The sequence below is a fragment of the Macaca fascicularis genome, chromosome 17, assembly GCF_037993035.2.
Source record: "Macaca fascicularis isolate 582-1 chromosome 17, T2T-MFA8v1.1".
Classification (NCBI taxonomy): Eukaryota; Metazoa; Chordata; class Mammalia; order Primates; family Cercopithecidae; genus Macaca; species Macaca fascicularis.
In genome coordinates, this window is record NC_088391.1 from 94,788,614 (window position 1) to 94,808,277 (window position 19,664).

The 19,664-nt window shown below is 34.9% G+C and overlaps 2 long non-coding RNA genes across 3 annotated transcripts; one reads left to right on the forward strand and one right to left on the reverse strand.

Moving 5' to 3' along the window:
* Positions 1–6,226: 6,226 nt before the first annotated feature.
* On the reverse strand, positions 6,227–11,514 carry LOC123569850 (uncharacterized). 2 transcript variants are annotated; one of them, XR_012426751.1, is made up of 4 exons: positions 11,395–11,514; positions 11,135–11,175; positions 10,709–10,807; positions 6,227–10,092 (listed from the first exon to the last, which is right to left on the reverse strand). It is a non-coding gene; the product is annotated as an uncharacterized lncRNA (long non-coding RNA). The 2 variants fall into 2 exon arrangements; XR_006693678.2 differs by lacking the exon at positions 11,135–11,175.
* A 2,731-nt stretch (positions 11,515–14,245) lies between these two features.
* On the forward strand, positions 14,246–16,538 carry LOC135968044 (uncharacterized). The gene is made up of 2 exons (XR_010582472.2): positions 14,246–14,825; positions 16,363–16,538. It is a non-coding gene; the product is annotated as an uncharacterized lncRNA (long non-coding RNA).
* Positions 16,539–19,664: the final 3,126 nt, after the last annotated feature.

Consider the following 19,664-nt stretch of genomic DNA (forward strand, 5'->3'; position numbering starts at 1 on the left):
CTGCTGTCATCTCCACGGATAGCCTCTCAGTACTCTGAACCGTATTGCTACTATGACCTTATTTTTAGCACTTACAGCGGGATTCTCTTAATTATTTGTGTGTTTATTTGTACGTTATATAGCTTTCTAAATAGAATGGAGCAACGTAAATATAGACTGCCCATCTCTTCTAGCACTGTACACTCAATTCTCAGAAGAAATTTCCAGTGTAGGATACGCTCAAAAAGTATTTGTCAACAGAGAGACTGGCTACATCAATTGACTGACATTTACATGTATATCGTAATAATCTTACCAAATACTCATTTACCAAATTACATATCTGCTGTAAAAGTAATTTGAAAAAAAAAAACAAGTTTATTATATGCAATTCTTAGAGATAATACAATCTGCTTCTCAAATAATGTATAATTTCATTTTTACACTGATGTTTTACAGTAGTTTCATAGGTCTATTAATACCTTCACTAATGTTTTCAAACACCCACATGTAATTCTTATAAGCATTCTGTACAATCTTTTTCTAGGGTCTTCTAAGGAAAAATATTCTCATTCTTAAAAATAAAATAAAAGCCTGGTTTGGATCCAAATAAAATTTCATTATGAGTGAGAATGAGTTTGGAGAAAAACTTAATATTTTTGCATCAGTAAACTGACATAAAATCATGGTAAATTTATGTTTTTTATATTGATAAGCTAATATTTTCAAAAATTAGATATTTTATCAACACTTATTCCACCTCATTTGAATTGTCTATTTCAAACCACATTGACTTCAATTTCTGTCATTCTGACAGTGAAAATCATATAGCAGCTACAAAAATGTATCACAAACTATAGTGCCAACACTTGCCAATAAAAAAGATTTATAACCTAAGTGAAACGTATATATACAAAATGTAATTCTGAGAGCAAATTAAAAAACACATTTGAATAATCGCTATACTATTTTGGAAAGAAATACTGCCTTACTGCAACTTTAATCAATTGTAATGATTTTTCTACATTTCACAATATTGATTTCATCGTCTGTCATTTTGTGCAAGTATTATATGTTAAAATAATGTAATATTAAGTATTCCAACTGATTTATGATTAATTTCCTTTAACTACATTATGGTAATATATTTTTGTCTTAACAGTGTAGAATAAATTTTAATTGAGGAGTTGTTAAATGTAAAACTTTTAGTCTACAATAACAGAATGTGAATATGTGGAGGCAAAACTATCTACAATTATTGTTAGTGCTATTTTGTATGCGGTAACTGTGTGAGAATGTGAGATTTGGTAGGTATGGCAGGAGGGAAGCTATTTGAAGGGAGTGATATCACCATGTAAGATTCTGTAACTTAAGAATTATTTTTTAAATGTCCCCAAATATGATCTAGTACATAATATATGCACTTTATACTATAAAATTTCAATGAAAATGAGCAGAAAATGATTTTAAATCTGGTGATTTTGTATTTGGTAAGATTATTATTACTATTGTCCAACTTCAGCTAGTTCAAAGACAGTACTTTCCCACATTTTTGATATACAAGTGTTTTATTGATAAGATTTCGTATATTAACTAATTCGTGAGGATTTCTTCTTTGTAGGATTTTATTCCCTCATATTTTAATTGAGTATGTTAGGAGAAGATAATCATTATTATTAACAAATTGAATGAAAAGGTGTTAGTTATTTCAGGCCTTGATTTCAAATAAAGTTGTATATAATCTCAGCGTTAAACCAATACAGAGTTCACAATTGTAGCTGTGTTTCATAATCTACTGCTATCACTGGTTGAATTTGCAGTTGAGAAGTTATATGTGGGAGACATGCATGTGCATGCTCATGTGTAGAGTAATCTTTAAATGTATCAAGAAAGAATCAAGTTCTGAATGCAAATGCAAGGTTCCAGAAAAACACTTTTGCTCTCAGGATGGAAGAATTAGACAGGACTTACTGATGCAGTTATCACAAACCCAGCAGGAGCACTGATCCCTGGCATCCGTCTCTGAACCTCAACTCTGAAAACATGTTATCCCAGACCTGCCCTATAGGGATCCCCCGCGGATCTCCTCACACCCACAGTTTTTCTGTTATACATGTAACAACCAAAATAATGGAGTCATAACAGCTTGTTTCTTCCCACCCTGTAGCACTACATAAAGATGCTAGGTAGTCCTGAGCGCTCATATCACCTCGACATGTGTTAAACAAAGCACCATAGCTTCTTATAGTGTCAGACGTGATGTATGAGAAGCAAACCCCAAAGCACCCACACTCACATGTTGTTTGTGACATCTATGTGATAAAAAGGTCATTCTGGCTTTTGAGATTATTCTATTCCATGTACATTTCACAGTGACCAGCAGGTGAGTTCATACCAAGGGTATCAATTATAAGAATTTCTTAGTATTAACCAGGAAATGCAGTTTTGTTCAATCATTTATCAAATTTTACAAATCTGGAACAATCCCAAATCCTCCCAGAAACAGTCTGAACTTTAAAAGCTATGATAGATGCCAAGGAAAAATAGTAATTTTATGAACAATTGTTTTCATTTGCCATGCTCAGTTTCACATGATAACATCACTTAAATATCTGGAAAACGTCTAAGATCAAACGTTTCTATCACCTGCTCTAGGGAGGGGGAGATAGAACTCAGGGTCAGAGAATCTGCCCAGTGGTACAACCACAGGCTTCTGTGTGGGGGGCCGCACATACATACAAGATTATACATACACCGTGATCTTAACACAGCATTTTGAGTGAGAGTGGCCCAGCGAACTCTGTGCCTTTATCGTTTATTTCTAAGACTTGGTCACTTATTTCCAACCCACTCTTTTCTGTAATCCAAACTACCGTCTGTTGAGTTGAGATGGGAAAGGATGCTATATGCAACTATTTGGTGACTTAAAAATCCATTACTTCTGATTGCCTAACGGGTACTTCTTACATTATACCTCCCTAAGGTAAGCTGTTATTTCAGGTAAATAAGGCTACTACCATGGTATTACATTTAAGATTGCCAGATACAAATGAAGTGAACTTTAAAAGTCCTCTGGAATTAGAAGAAGAAAGTATAGTGTATTTACATAAATAGCAATATGATTATATTTACAAGTAAGCATCTTTTGGGGTGTTATTTGCTCAGAAACTGTAAATAAACTACTGAGAAATGTCCTGACTTATCTCGGTGGGTAAATATACATGTTTTGTATATACACACCCATATATATATATATATATATATATATATATATATATATATATATATATGAAATGTATCTAAAAGCTAGATAATAGCATAAGAAATAGAATAATTCTTATGCAATAACCACCACCCTTATAAGATGATTCATGATTTTTCATAGTTTGCAAACTAGGTAAGATGGCTGTGATAGATGTTAGAGAATAGTCTTAGTTATATTTATAGAAGTGGTTTTATTAAAAAACTAGGACATTTTATGCTTATTTTATTATTTACTTTATCAGTCATTTGCTTTGCTATTTTTCTCAAAATGTAATTTTAAAACACCATCCCATAAATGGTAAATTCCCATGTTTGTTAGACGATTTGCTAGTCTAGTGCCTGGTTGGGAAAATCAGCTTTGTAAAGCAGGTTTTAAGATACGGGGGGAAAAATTAGTAGTAATATGTTTAGAAATAAAATGCTCTGTGTGTAGTAATAATTATTTCACTGTAGCAAAAGCTTTCTCTTCGAAATTAAAGTTAAACAAAGTTATTTGTGTAGTTAGGAAGGATGGCAAAGGCAGCACCGCCTCCTGAAACAATAGAGTCATCAAGCACGTTGCTGTCCCCGTCTAATTTGATGTGTCAGGTCCTAATCAGCTCCGTTTCACAGTGCTTTGCTCCATAAAAGCAGATTTGTTTAACCACAACCTCTATTTCAGCATGACTGGAGAAGGAAGAATAACGGAGGAGACCAGGCATATCTCACGTGTTGTGTTGTGGGTATAAAGTGAATCCATCATTTGCTGGAGAGGCAGAGGAAAAGTGACAGGCTCATTCATGCCTTCGAGACATTTTTGGGTCTATTGAAAATGTTAATCTGTGCACTCTGGTTGAACCTCCACACTCCTTAATTTAGTACACACAGCCATGTGCTGGGTCTGTCTGCCTTAGATAGGGCCGGCTGGCTTCTGTAGGACAGCAACCCCCCCGAGGAGTTTTCTTCCCTAAATTCATCCTGCCTTGAACTTTACACACACATATAAGCTCCATTTACAGGAGGATTTCAGAGTTAATTAAACGCCGAATTTGTTTCTTTAGAAATCGCATTTGCCTTGGGGTTAAGGAATAACATTTCAGCAACCATGTTAATTTAGGATTAAGCATACTGTACATTTTCTGAAGAAATTTTATTTTTGTAAGTATACATTTAGAGAGATGGGGAAATTTTCCCCCTCTGTTACCATAAAAGATTTTTAAAATAGGTTTAAAAAGGAGACCATATCCCAGGAGATACTGCAAATCAGCAAATTCAAAAACCATCCTTTACGTAAAATGCATTGGAAACAGACAAATAAACTAGAATGCTGGAAAAATTGTTGCATTGCTGATAAGGCCATGGAATGACCTTCTACCGGAGGCTCCCAGCTTTAAGTCCTTTTCACTCTGGATTTGCTCTGTGCACACCATGGTCATAATCTCAGAAGCATAGTATTTACAAACATTTGGGTCAAAGATGACAGGTCAGAATTTTATTATCAAACTAGCAGGTCAATGCTGACATATATTCGTTTTAGTTCCACTAAAGATACTACATATAACAGCAGACACCTTTGTTCTTAATTTTCCTAAAGGTGGGTCTTTGGCAGAAGATAAAGCCTGAGCAAATAGAGAACAGAACAAGCCAGGAACCTAGTATTGTCCTCGGTGGATTGAGTTTGAAACACAGTGCTATAAAAACGTTGCAAGTAATTCAATACCTTGAGTTCATTTTCACTGATATCTTTGCACATCATGTACAAGAAAGTTGTATTTTGGCAAAATGATCAGTATCTTAGGTCATCGATTTACAAAATGCCAGAGGATATTCTTTGAATTCAAATTAAGAAAGACACAGGACACGGAAAAAAAAAAAAAGTGTATTTAAAGATCTCGGACAACCTCGACCTTTTTGTTTATATGTTTAGTTTAAATTATTAATGACATGTATGTATTCACTTCAACATGGAATGTTTCTTTCCTTTCCTGTTCTTTTTCTCTGTCTGTAAAGTTTGAAATAAATCAGTAAAGTTTGAAATAAAAATAATTGTTACAGTTTCTAGGTAGAGAGACAATTAGGTAGCATTTGGCATTTTCTGTAGGTCAGATGAGCGTATGGATTCTTGGAGGTAAAAAGTTCAATTCATGAAGAAGAACAGAGACAACCGAAGGCTACAATGACTACAGTAAAATAAAACAGCCCTAAAGCCCAGCCGAGTAAGCCCCCATCCATAAATCTTATTCATCAGAGCTACTTCTAAATACAATGAGCAAAGGAGAAAATTATGCCCTATTTCAGACTTGCCCAGTTTCTTTATCACTTAGAAGAAAGAGAAAAAAAAAAAAAGAAATTATTAGGACCATGTAGGATAGATAATCAAATCAAGGAACAATGCAACTATTGTCATATGTAGGATATAAACTATGCATAGTATTTTGAAGAGGCATAAAAAGCCTATATTGATATGTCACATTTTTCCATTTACATATGTGCAGAATTTCTATTGGTTGTGTGAAATGATCTCATTTTTAGGGAGACGTAGCTGTATGTCATTTATAGCTGTGATTTATATTGCTTGACCTATTGAGGTAAAAATAGTGGTTGTTCTCAAAGTATCCCCTGTCTGAATGCATTGTGCAGAGTGTTCATTCTGGAACACTTGCTGTTTCAGTTCTGATTCATTTTGAGAAGAATTCCTTTTCCGGACTTCTATAAACAGACATTGGGAAAGGAAATTAAATAAAGCAAACTAAGATGATCTAATTGTGAGCGAGTCAAAGCCTCATAAAGCATTATAATTTGGATATTTTATCTTAATGGCTGAGAGGAAGCTGCTATTAAACCACTGGCCTTAAGCAAAGCAACACATATGTAATAATGCAAACGAAGAGAACCGAATTGGCCCATTATTTGATAAAAGTTAATTATTTTAATGAATATTGTTTGGCAACTACAAAACAACATAATTTTATAATACTTCAAACTTATAAATGTAGTGAAATGATTTTTTAATGATGTCTAATTTTTTTTAATTATAAAGCAACTTAAAAGTTTTATAAAACTTCAAAACTATATGCATAGAAGGAAAAAAATAATCCTACCTCACGAGGCTTACAGATCCTGACATTCGTGGGTGATAGCATCTTTCCTAATCTATTTGCTGTCATTCAGTGATAACAGACAGAGACATTGTTAAATAGATATGGATAAATATGAAAGTGAAGCTTTTCTGTTTATTTGCGTGGGTCTGTTTTTATATTTTCATGAAATATATATCTCAAATATTTATCAGGTCAGCAAGTTTCTTTGGAAAAAGGAATTTTGCTTTTTCTTCATTTTAGGATTCTTCATTTTATACATCTAGCACAATTTAGTCAATCTGATTTTGTTGAACATTAAGTTATTTCCTTTATTCACATATTGAAAGCAACCTTATGTTGTTTATTTTTCTTCAAAAAAAAAGCAGACCCGTGATAATTTTCTTAAACTGCGTATTTTATGGTATCTAGCACAAGTTTTCTTCCGTTTCCAAAATTATAAGAGAAACAGTTTTCATACTTTCAAATTGCATTTGCCAACACTTGCAATAATAACTTTTATAAATAAATTCACATATGGAAATTTTTATTTTATGTAATTATCTACTTATATTTTTTCTTAGTGATGTTAAGATCTTTTATATAATCCTTCATATATTGCTATTGTTTTGCTTTATAAACTTTTTGGGAGCTTAAAAGGTTTATTCGCTTGTTTTTGCATACATGTATTGCAAATGTATGAAATTAAGTGTAGTTTAAAAAAGTAATTTGCCCTCTTGTACAAGGGTTTACAAAAGCTTCCCTTTAAATTATGGAAATAGCCAACTCATTTATTTAATTATTCTTTTGGTTTGATTTGCTGTGTTTTTAACATTAGCTCATATAAACTAGGTATAATTCATTTGGACATAGGGTAAGAGAGAAGAAATTTTATTTTATTAGTAAAAGGTTACTCCAGAACTACTTACAAAATAATGCATCTTTTAAATTTTTTTCATGATGGCATTTTTGGCATATACTAAAATCTCTACATTAATATCTACATTTGCACTTTTTGTTTTATTAAGTTGTTTCTTTTGTTTTCTATTTGGTAGTACAACATTGAAATCATTATTGCTCTTTAAAATGTACATTAATATTTAGTAGAGCAAGTCCTCTCATTATTATTACTTCTAAAACTCTTGACACATTTTCTTTCATTAATATCTTTAAAACTATTTTGTCACACTCTTGCTAATCAGGAAAAATAACTAATAGATACTAGGCTTAATGCTTTGGTGATGAAGTAATTTGTACAACAAACCCCTATGACGCACAGTTAGCTATGTAACAAGCCTGCACATCCTGCACATGTACCCCCAAAGTTGAAATAAAAGTTAAAAAAATCCCCCAAATAATATTGTATCATATACATTTATGTTTCACTTAGGAATATGTTTCAATTTTACAACTTTTTTTATACAATACAATTTTATAAAACCTCTCCATATGTACCAAGTTAATTTTTAGATGATATACATATTTATGGCAGATGTGAGTGAAAACTTTGTACTTGTATGCTTCTTAGTTATTACTGCTAGTTTTTGAAAAATCTGGAGTATATTTCTATTAGTCTTAATACATAGTAATTTGATTCCCTTGGCTTATTTATATAGTAAATAACATTTGCAAAGTTAATTTTTAATAAAATGTTGAAATGTTTCTATGGTCTGTAATTTTAGCTAAAAAATAACTACCATGAAAACAGTAACCCATATGTCCCAAGCACTCTTCTAAGAGCCAGAAAGAGTTCTAAAATACCACCTCTGCACTTATAAAGTTTACAATCTTACTTTATACCATATTTATTTCTATTTTGATAGTTCTGATTTATTCTTTTATTCTTTAATATATTGTTTTATATTACTTTTCAAAGGATGAGCTTTAATATTTATAATTTTTTTATTTTCTGTTACCTATATCATTAATATATGCATTTGTTTTCTTTCTTATTTTCATCTTATTGGGGCTACTTTTAGTCTAACTTATTGGCTTGAGTGCCTGCTTTTTTTTAAAAAAAAAATCATTTAAATTGGTCTGACCATAATTAGACTAAGGTTGATTGAGGTGGCATCTAGAGGGTGTTAAATTTTATGCTTGGTGTCTTTTTTTTTTTTCATATCCAGACCCTATCTATAGATACAGGTAGATATGGACATAGGTGATGATAGAGATGTAGAACAGATAAATCAGAACTCTGAGAGATGAGAAACTTCAACCTCCATAAAAGAATAAACAAGGGAAGAAAGTAGACTTATTCTGTTTTGAGGTCTTTCTTTGAACATTACAAATAATTTAGCTCCTTCTAGTGCCTCCTTTTCTTTATTTAGGGGTCCCTGAGTTCCGGGTCGAGTTGTTAAAATGAGCAGGTTATGAGATGTTGAGTGAGGAGCCCACACGCCTGTCCTCCTGGGGTCCCGCACTGTCATCTGAGCAGGAGCAGGCGTCTGTCGCGCTGAAGACCTGCCTGCTACTCTTGGGTTTCAGAATCCTGGTAGAGGAGCGCGTTACTTTAAGCAGCAGACACGTGAGTCTCCAGATGCAGCCAAACATGAAATCGGCCCGGGTGGATAACCTTGAGCAGCGACAAAAGAATCATCTCCTTCCAAGCTGGGCTAGGAATTTGTGTTCGTGCATTATGCCAAGTTCGAAGGAGGCAAGTATGGTTGCTTAAAAGTTACAGGAAACAAACAAATAGAAAGCAAAGGAATCCAGATCTTTCCAGCTGTAGACAAATGCTCTATTTCTGGATGCCAGGTTTGATTTATTTAAACACATTTCAATGAATTGAAGGTTGGAGTTGAGAGTGTGTCGTGACACATTCCTGTCTTACCAGAATAGGGGGGAGGATATTGCTGATCGGGGAGCTAAAGCACCTTTTCCACACACGCAGTCGGCCTTTGGCACTTTTGTTACAGGCACGTTGCCTGCCAGCTCCTCCACCCTCCGCTGGGTGAGGCTCCGCTGCTGCCTGGAGTGGGGACCTGCATTCATGGGGGTGTAAGGTTTTTACTCAGGGAAGGAGACAACCCCATCTAGCGAAGCTAAAATTGAAATCTGACCATGAGGGAGGTCTTGTGTTGGTCTTGCCATTACTATCTATGTGTTCATATCATATGTTAAATTTTATGTATTTCCTTTTCCACTTCTCAGATATACTTTATATCAGTGCTTTTCTCCGATGCATTAAGATTTTATTGCAATTTTCAAATTTTTTTTTTAAATTGGAAATCTTCAGAGAGAAATGTTTTGTACCACTAGTTTGTTCTTACTACCAGATGAGTTTGATGGGGGCTGGGGGAGAGATGTTTCTGTAGATGTGAAGTTAGAACGTATTCTTGAAAGTTTAGATTCTCATCTAAACTGATTCATATAAACAAATAGTCTAACGAAGAAAATGTGAATTCACTTAAGTATTTTTATTTTGATGTTACCAACAATTATTTCATAATTCGTAAGAATGTGTGCGTGTTTGTATCTCTTGGTGTGTGTGTGTGTGTGTGTGTGTGTGTGTATGTTTGGTGTATGATTAATGATATTTCTTAACTATTTTAGATGTTTGTACATTAATTTGATTTAGCAAATTCTGGAAGCCATATTCATATAGTTCTTATTTAAATCTAGACACATAAAGTCATTTTTATTAATTTTCTCATGTCACAGTTTTCCACACACTCATTATGTCTAAAACCCAGTAGCTTCTAGAGGTAAATTGCTTTTTAGGAAAATATTAGCTAAACATCTATAGTCTATTTTAGTTCAAAAATCTTTTGAGCTGGAAATGTGCATGTGCCTGGGACAAATGAAATTAAAATTAAATTCTCTGTCAAGGAAAATATAAAATTTGAAATCACAAATGACTCATTCCTAATGGCTATTTTGCATCACTATTATCAATGATGTTTTAGAAGGTTTACACATATTCAAAATGTTAGTATCTTTTGATATTAACAAATGAAGGGAACACTTTGGACAATCAGGCGTTGGGTATTTTTTACATTCATTAAATATGTGATTGAAATTTATTTAATAAGCATTCCTGAATGACTAAAATAATTTAAATGCTGCTACTTTTAGAAAGGTAGAAGGCATGCTGCAGAGGGCTCGGGGTCATGAGTCTACAGTATTGGTCACACAAACTAGTTATTCCACTAATTGGTTATGTTACCTTATAAAATCCTTAATAGGGCTAAGCTATATTAGGGTCAGTTTCCACATGCATAGGTTTTGGTGTTTAGAATGATCTATTTAAAATTCATTTCAAAAGTTGTATTGCTGTAATAAATGACAGTTGTTATTGCTAATTCTTCTATTATTATTAATATTGTCAACACATTCATGTTAAAACAGTTGAGAAGTACACCTGGCAGGCAACATGCAAGTAACTCTGTTGGATCAGAAAAGGATACATTCAGGCAAACATTGTTTTTAAACCTGGTATGGCCTGGTGCTAAGCGTGAGACAGGAGATTTCAATAAACAGCTTCTTCCACTCTTTTCCTGAGGATTCTATAAACAAGTCACAGAGAGAAGATGTATTCACCATAGATTTTAAAATGCACATTAAGAAGATAGACAAGATAACTGAAAAGCAGTCAAAATGTATGCCTATGCAAAGGAGAAATGCAAAGCCACGTGATAGTTTTTAATATTAAAGAGTCCATTTGGAAGAGATTAATGGTTCGCCATTACTGTGTCTCATTTGGCTCTGTTTTTTTGACTAAGTTTTTACTTTTAGAAAATGAAATGATATTTCTGAATTTCATCTTAAGAATATTCACAAAGGACACAGTCATTAATGAAAACAGGCAAGGCAATTCACAAAGGTAGACTCACCTCATACCCTCTGTCTGGTGCTATGCGCCGAAAATGGCATTCTTCAGTTTCCCAAAATGAGAAAATCATCCTTTTATTAATTAATTTGTATCTCTAATTTTTTTTAATTCAGTAAACACAAAACTTGAAATACTTGTTAACACAAGTGACTTAAGATGGAAATTCTTTGCACCATTTACATTTTAGTAACATTTATACAGAAATCCCCCCAAACACCCTTGCTGTGTAATGCTAAGGTAGTTTCTAGCCTCTCCACTCACCTTAAAAATGAACATTTGTGGTAGCACCTCAGATAAATTGGCTTCTAGTCCACAGCTCTGGCCTTGGGTTTTTCTCCTTTGTGTGTTCCTTGCCCCTCTGTTTGCTGCCCCTGAGAGTTTGCCCCTCTATGCTTTGTCAGTGCCCTTGAACTTGCTCCAGATCACCTGGTACAGTGGAGAAAGAAACGGGCCAGTAATCATTCTAATTTCAACCCTTACCCACCAGTGCCCTTTCTTCAGAGCCCCCAATCTCTGCCTCAAAGAGATGTCCTATTATAAGTTTTACTTAGTGAATTGCTAATCCCACTCAGCCTATTAAAAATGGCTGGAAGTTTTTGCATGCGATATTATGTTGAAATAACATGAAAAATTATGTTTTGTTTCTCAATTAGTCAAAGTAAAATTGTTTCTTGGAAAATGGTTTATTTTCCGTTTGATACCACCATGGCTATCACCAGGAATATGGCAGCACCTTTGTTCCAGAGAGGAGGACTCCTGTAAGGAAGAGGCAGAAGGGAAAGCTGGAGGCGCTGGTCAGAAGCCACAGGAGGTGGTGACAGGGAAAAAGAGTCCATGACGAGCGAGGCACATGGAATAAGTGTCAGTGATGATTGAGACACCAGCTAAATCTGGTTTGTAAGGATTTTCTGATGAGAGTCTGTGACCCTTCAGCAACCTACTAGGAAGACCATTTTCTGATCTTCAACCTTGGCATAGCCCTGAATTCTTGAGTCACTGACTCAGTCCACATTAGCTGCAGTGCCACTCTCTGCTAAAGACGTTCCTCTCCATCAGAATCAGGAAAAACAGGACGTAAGGCAGGGAACTACCTCTGTTTCTCTTGCTAGAGTGGGATGTGCTTATCTGTTTCTCTTCCTAGAGTGGGATGTGCTTATCTGTTTCTCTTGCTAGAGTGGGATGTGCTTATCTGTTTCTCTTGCTAGAGTGGGATGTGCTTATCTGTTTGTCTTGCTAGAGTGGGATGTGCTTTGGCCTCCCCATATGGAGAGAGAGCACCCCACTTGGAATGCGTAAAGATTTTTCCGTGGAAACAATACTGACACAGGGAAAGGGGGTCCTTACTCCATTGGTTTGGAAAGCTACTCTATGTTCAATATGTATTAGGTTGGCTTTTATGGATTTCCCTCAGAAGCTAACCACATTTCCGACACTCCTTCTCTAGGAAAAGGCCAAGTTCAGGGCAATGAGTTAGTAAGTCAACTAGCGGAACATGGTGTATTTATATGGAACTGGAGAGAGTCTCTTCACTGTGTGTGTGTAGGGGAAGGCATGAGCCTCACCAACAGCATTCCTCAGCCAAACCTCGGAAGCCAGAATTCCAGCAGAGCTTCAGGATTATGATGTTGTCCTTCAGGAAAAAAAAACAAAAAACAAACAAAAAAAAACCTCATTTTATTTTAGGTGTATTATGCTTCTATAGATAACAAGTTAAACTAAGTATTTTTTCTGTTTCACATACAAAACCTAACTGGTGGGTTTGCTTTTTGATGCTTCATTACTTGAGTCTACTAAGTGGATAAGGGTATGTAAAGTTCATTTCCAGCCCACAGTTCTTTAAGCATTTATTTCCTTGTCAGTGTTACTATGTCAGCAAGTATGTGTGGGTGGTAAGGAAGGCCCTGGGAATACTAACCATTTACCGATTAAATAGGAAGCTGCAAAAAATAGTGTAAATAAGGAAAGGAGCCATCAGCTAATCCCAACATTCTAGGTTAAAAAAATCAAAGGTTTGTAAGTAAAAACATGACAGCATTGCATATATTTTTGACCAGATTTCTCACAGCCTTGAGATAAACATTGCCCACAGCGAGAGTTAATGGTAGTGAATGCCTTATCAATGTGCTTTAATCTGGTGTGTTGTCCTCAGTGAAAGGAATAAAAAGGCTAGGTTATCAAGAGAGGAAACACAGGCCCTTACGTCTAGCTGCCTTTTACATGAATAGTTGCAAGCAGCATCTTGAGTTCTTGGACTCTGAGGAGTGCGTTGTTTGTTGTCTTTGGCATACAGACACGGGTCAACCAGTCTCCAAACAGGGATTCTTAAAAACCGGAGCAAGAGATGTATCCACTAAAGGGGAATGCGGATGTTTTTGCAAGCAGGTTCCTCCACTCCCTCCTGGTGTATCCCCCACAGCCCTGGTAACATTGTGACCTGTTTTCTAGTAAGCGTAACTTTAAAAGTAGACTATGATTTATAAAATCACCTTGCCAGGTGAAGGTTTAAGATGGTTGAAACAGGATCCTTTGATCTTAACGAAATCCTTAATGGTAAAGCCAACTTAATGATGTGTTTCTGTTAGAGTGTTTTTCTGCATTCATTCATATTTTCTGAAAAAGGCAGAACAATATGGGAAGTATATTAATCGTGTTACTGCTCTGGCTGGAATAATTTATTAAACAGTATCATGGTTTCCTGGCAGATTTACTAAGCCTCTTCAATTACTTAACTCTTGTAGAATAATTTACATACTGGCAGAGCAGATTAAAAAATAAAACACATGAATGAAGTCATTAATTAAGACTATTTCAGAAGCACCTGGATGAAGATAATATTTTCATCTCCTCAATTCATCATGAAAGACTGTTTTCTATGTATCAACCTGTTTCTTAAAAAACGCCTCTACACATTATTGTTTCACTAAATCTTTTGCATAATCAATACTCTTGATCAATGGCAAAGATTTATTAATTAATAAATTAATTTTAAGTAAGTAAATATTTTAACATTACTATGCTTGTTTGTGGTATCAGTGTTTAATTCCAATTTGCTGATAAGTCAGAGAGCAGTCAAAATTGTCTGCTTTTTTTTAATTAGTGGCTGCTGTTCCCTTTTAGCATTTTGCCTCTTTCTCTGAATATTCTAAGCACAACTTGTATATACTGCCCACAGAGATACCCATAGATCAATCTCTCAAAAGTGCATTTGAACAAAGGGCTTAAAAACTCAGATAATGAAATTGCAGGCTTTCCTATTGATATAAAAGAGATATTCTTTTTGCTTAAACCTAATAGTCAATGGATTATGAAATTTCATACCATTAAATGTACCACCTGGAAAAAAAAGTTGATAATGTATGATGCATGCTCAGAAATAATTCTATACAGCATATATATTGGTCACAGTAGCTTTTGGAAACTTTGAAATGTATTGAATATATTCCAAGTGAGTTCTCTTGTTCTTTTTTTTTTCCTTCCCTACACGGCTTTCGGCTGATAAGCAACCAGTTTGTGCCTATCCCAGTTGCCAAATATAGCACAACTTGATCTCCTTCCATTCTTAGAAACAAAGAAGCCCTTTGTTTTTGCCTTTCAAGATGATAAAGGGAATTGTAGTCATTCCTCCAGTGGCTAATACCCGCCAGCAGATCCTGAAAGATGCCGTTGATTTCTAGATGTATCCTGATTTCAAGGTTGGTAAGTTAGGAGAAAATGTGTTTCCTAGAATAGATAAAATACAGTATATGGTGGTAGATTCCATTCCTAAAACTGTCTAATTTGCCTACTCAAAAGAATGAACCGCCCAGCATTCCCATCCAAGTATAGTTATGAATCCTAAAACTATATATATATATTTGTGAAACATTCGCCAAGAGATGGGGAAGTGGAGGCATGGGTATGATATGGAAGCTATGTCTTTATTACTGATTTTCTTCTATTAAAATTTTCATTAATTAGGCCAGATGGGATGGCTCAAGTCTGTAATCCCAATATTTCAGCAGGCCAAAGCAGGAGGATCATGTGAGGCCAGGAATTCAAGACCAGCCTGAGCAACATAGTGAGACCCCTTCACCATAAAAAATACAATAAAAAATTAGCTGCGTGCAGTGGTGTGAGCCTGTAGTCCCAGCTACTTGGGAGGCTAAGGAGGGAGGATCGCTCGAGCCCAGGAATTTGAGGCTGTAGTAAGATGTGATTACACCACTTCATCTAGCTTGGGCAACAGAGCAGGACCCAGTCTCTTAAAAAAAATCAATAATTAGTTATTAATATATTTCATTTATTTCATTTTTACTAATAAATTATATATTTGTAAATAAACAAATATATGTTCTCAGTTCAAACCAATTGATAAAGAAGACAAGCATATGTGAAATAAAATCAGAATCGTGCAAAACAATACATTAAAACTGCTTAATTTCATACATTGTGACGTATGAATATCACAAGATGACGATTATTGCCACCTTATAGGCTGCAGTTTGAAATGTAATTTTTAAAGAACAGTTTGCAGCAGTTTCTTCTTTATCTTTCTTTCTTTCTTTTTTTTTTTTTTTTTTTTTTTTTTTTGACTGTTTCACTCTTGTTGCCCAGACTGGAGTGCAATGGTACAATCTCGGCTCACTGAAACCTCCGCCTTCCGGGTTCAAGAGATTCTCCTGCCTCAACCTCCTGAGTAGCTGGGACTACAGTCGGGTGTTACCACGCCAGGCTAATTTTTGTATTTTTAGTAGAGACGGGGTTTCACCATGTTGGCCAGGCGGATCTCAAACTCCCGACCTCAGGTGATCTGCCCGCCTCAGCCTCCCAAAGTGCTGGTATTACAGGGGTGAGCCATCGCGCCTGGCCTAAAATTTTGAACATGCTCTTAGCAAGGGACCAATGGTCCAACAAATAAACTGAAAAATGGAAAGTACTGGCGTGGCTATCTAAGGGTAGCTTTTCTTTTTACATTACATTTCATTCAAAACTATTAAAATAAGGACATATTTTATAAATTACTAAACATATGCATTTATGGAAACAGCCATATCCACCAAGACACCATATGAACAAATACATAGCCTTTTATACGTTTGCTGCTAATATGTAACCCCTCTAGATGTTTATACCCACTCACCTAAAATTAAAAAAAAAAAAACATACTGTTTTTCTCATTATGTTTTTCTGATAAAAATTTTATCTCACATGGTGTCCCTAAAATTTCAACTTCTTTAAAATTCAATGCAGTTTTCTTCAAAAGTGTGGCTACCCAACATAAACAACCTCTACCCACATTCCATTTGAAGTGCTGAAAACTGAAAAGTATATGGACTTTGGTGCCTGGTAGAACCGGGTCCTCATTCCAGCAACGATCCTGATTCCCATACATTTTCTACTCTGTAAAATAAAGGAAATAAAATAAAGGCAATAACACAGGAATAATTGTGCTGTTTCTCTGAGCTGAGATGCTACACAGAGATCACGGTGCAGGGCTTTTTTGTTGTTGTTGTTGTTTTTGAGACAGAGTCTGGCTCTCTTGCCCAGGCTAGAGTGCAGTGGCACGATCTCTGCTCACTGCAACCTCCGCCTCCTGTGTTCAAGAGATTCTCGTGCCTCAGCCTCCCGAGTAGCTGGGACAACAGGCGCTCGCCATCACGCCTGGCTATTTTTGTATTTTTAATGGAGACAGGGTTTCACCATGTTGACCAGGATGGGTCTTGATCTCCTGACCTCGTGATCTGCTCGCCTCGGCCTCCCAAATTGTTGGGATTATAGCCGTGAGCCACCGTGCCCAGCCATGGTTTTAAGATACAGTCAAATTGTGTTATACCCCCTCAACCATAGTTATATGCCGTAATGAGAAAAGCATCCTAAAACTGTATACAAACATGTAATTTGCCATAACATTTATGCAAATTAAAAACTGAATATAAATATCTGAAGCCAAAAGACATTTGTAAACTTAAAAGGAACAAGAGTCAAAAAGGATGAGACAGAGAAGGAGGAGGAAAAGAAGAATTACTATAAAGAGATAAGGAAGAGAAGGGGGAAGGCGGGGGGAAGGCAGGGCAAGGAATGAACCAGTCCTTTTCTATAACTTGTAGTTATTGATGAAATATTAATTACTGTTTTGGGTTATTATTTCATCTTTGTTTATTGATTTGCTCTTTCAGTTATCATTGTCCATCCTAATTTCATTCATCCATGAAATGCTATTATTTTAATGCTATTGTTATTAAAATGTATAGAATGTCTATTACGTTTCATGTACTGAGCTATTCACCGGTAATGTCTCATTCTAACATGAAACAAACTCAGTGAGTTAGGTTTAATTATTTTTATTCTACAGATGAAATGGCCGAGGCTGAAATTTACTGGCCTAATTAAAACCAGTTCCTTGAGAACACACATTTGTTTATTAATATGGATAGGGACCAGCCTTATGAACCATAATATTTCCTTTCAAAAATAGGCAATACATAGAAGGTAATTTCATGCCAACAACATAATTTGAAAACGAAAAGCAAAAGCACCATAAATGTTAATATATATGTTTAATGAACATTTTGGAGAAAGTGAATGTACTGATAGGTATGAAGGATGAGCAACTTTGGGAGGAGAGAATCCAAATTCCCTGGGTGTCCACATGCTAGCTGCAAGAAACCTCAGCCTATCCCTTCATATCTTCAACTTAAAATGTTCTTATATATAAATTAGAATTAATATCAAATCATAAATTTGTTAGGAATAAAGTAAGATAATGTATATAGTGTAAAATCAAATTGTCATTACAATTGTTTTGGTTATGACTTCTAAAATGATAACTTATTTATAACTGTTATAATTAGGTAAAAATTTGAAAATGTTTATAATAACATTGTTAATTCAAAAAAGTGATTGTTATAGAACCATACTGTACATTTCCAACTAAAAAGAACTCTGCATAATGATAAAACGGTAAATAAAATGTTCTGTAAGTGGCACATTGCTAATGAATATTTTTTAAATAAATACTATTTGTTTAATAAAATGTACACAAATATAACGTCTCAAAAGAGATTATAAAATTATTTTGTCACCAATAGTTGATGACGCATGAACAAGATGTGGAAATTTATCAAAGTATTTATCCAAATAATGCTAAATGACCTGGATCCTGAAAACATACTCAACATGACATATTTTGAAAAAGAACCAGTATTTAGTATGAATCTGCTACGAATTTGGAGGACCAGTGCACAGAATTATCTCCTAGGACAGAGTACAAAATTGCTCCCCAAAATGCCAAGATTATTTGGTCCTTACTCAAAATGAATGTAAAACATTATTCTGAGCATTTTGATTGATTAAAATAGGAAAATGTGAACACTTTTATGTTTTTTCAACAAGAGAGATGCAGAAAGAAAATGGTATTTAACCTTGTGTCCTATCCTTTCTTTTTAGGATAGTAGACTAAATATTTGAGATGGGTGGAAGAGAGAGCCATTGTTTATGTATTTATTATTACATTTTATGTTCTACGGTACATGTGCACAACGTGCAGTTTTGTTACATATGCATACATGTGCCATGTTAGTGTGCTGCACCCATTAACTAGTCATTTACATTAGATATTTCTCCTAATGCTATCTCTCCCCACTCCCCCACCCCATGACAGGCCCCAGTGTGTGATGTTCCCCTTTCTGTGTCCAAGTGTTCTCATTGTTCAATTCCCACCTATGAGTGAGAACATGCGGTGTTTGGTTTTCTGTTCTTGTGGTAGCTTGCTGAGAATGATGGTTTCCAGCTGCATCCATGTCCCTACAAAGGACATGAACTCATCCTTTTTTATGGCTGCATAGTATTCCATGGTGTATATGTGCCACATTTTCTTAATCCAGTCTGTCAGTGATGGACATTTGGGTTGGTTCCAAGTCTTTGCTATTGTGAATAGTGCCACAATAAACATACGTGTGCATGTGTCTTTATAGCAGCATGATTTATAATCCTTTACATTTGTTTCACCATGACAAAGTTTGTCTTGAGACTGGAAATTAGGGAGAAAACATTAATAGTGGATTTTGTAAAAGACTAAATGTCAGCACCAAGGAAAAAGGGAAATCAAAAGTAACACGAGTAAGTCTAAGTGTGTTTGCTACATTCAAAGGATGTTAATATCATGGACATTACTTTAGCAAGATTCTGATTTTAATTACGGAAGAGTGGATAGTTGTGAAGATTCTACTTTTATTTTGAATATAGGTTTCAACAGATGATCAAAAAGAAGATAGATATTTCTTGGTCAGTCACACATATATTCACTTTTACATTTTTGACACAAAAATATACTGCTGACCCTTCCCATAATATATACCCAAAAGTAATGAAGTATCTGTGAAAAATATACCATAAATATTTAATTCAGTAGGCCCTGATGCAACCCATATAAGGAGAGAAAATCCAGGAAAATGCCCTATAACAAATTCTAGAATGTTGTATTGATTGCATTATAGCCTTATAAACCTTCTCTTCCTACCAAACATCTAAGATTTAGTTCTTATTCTTAGTAA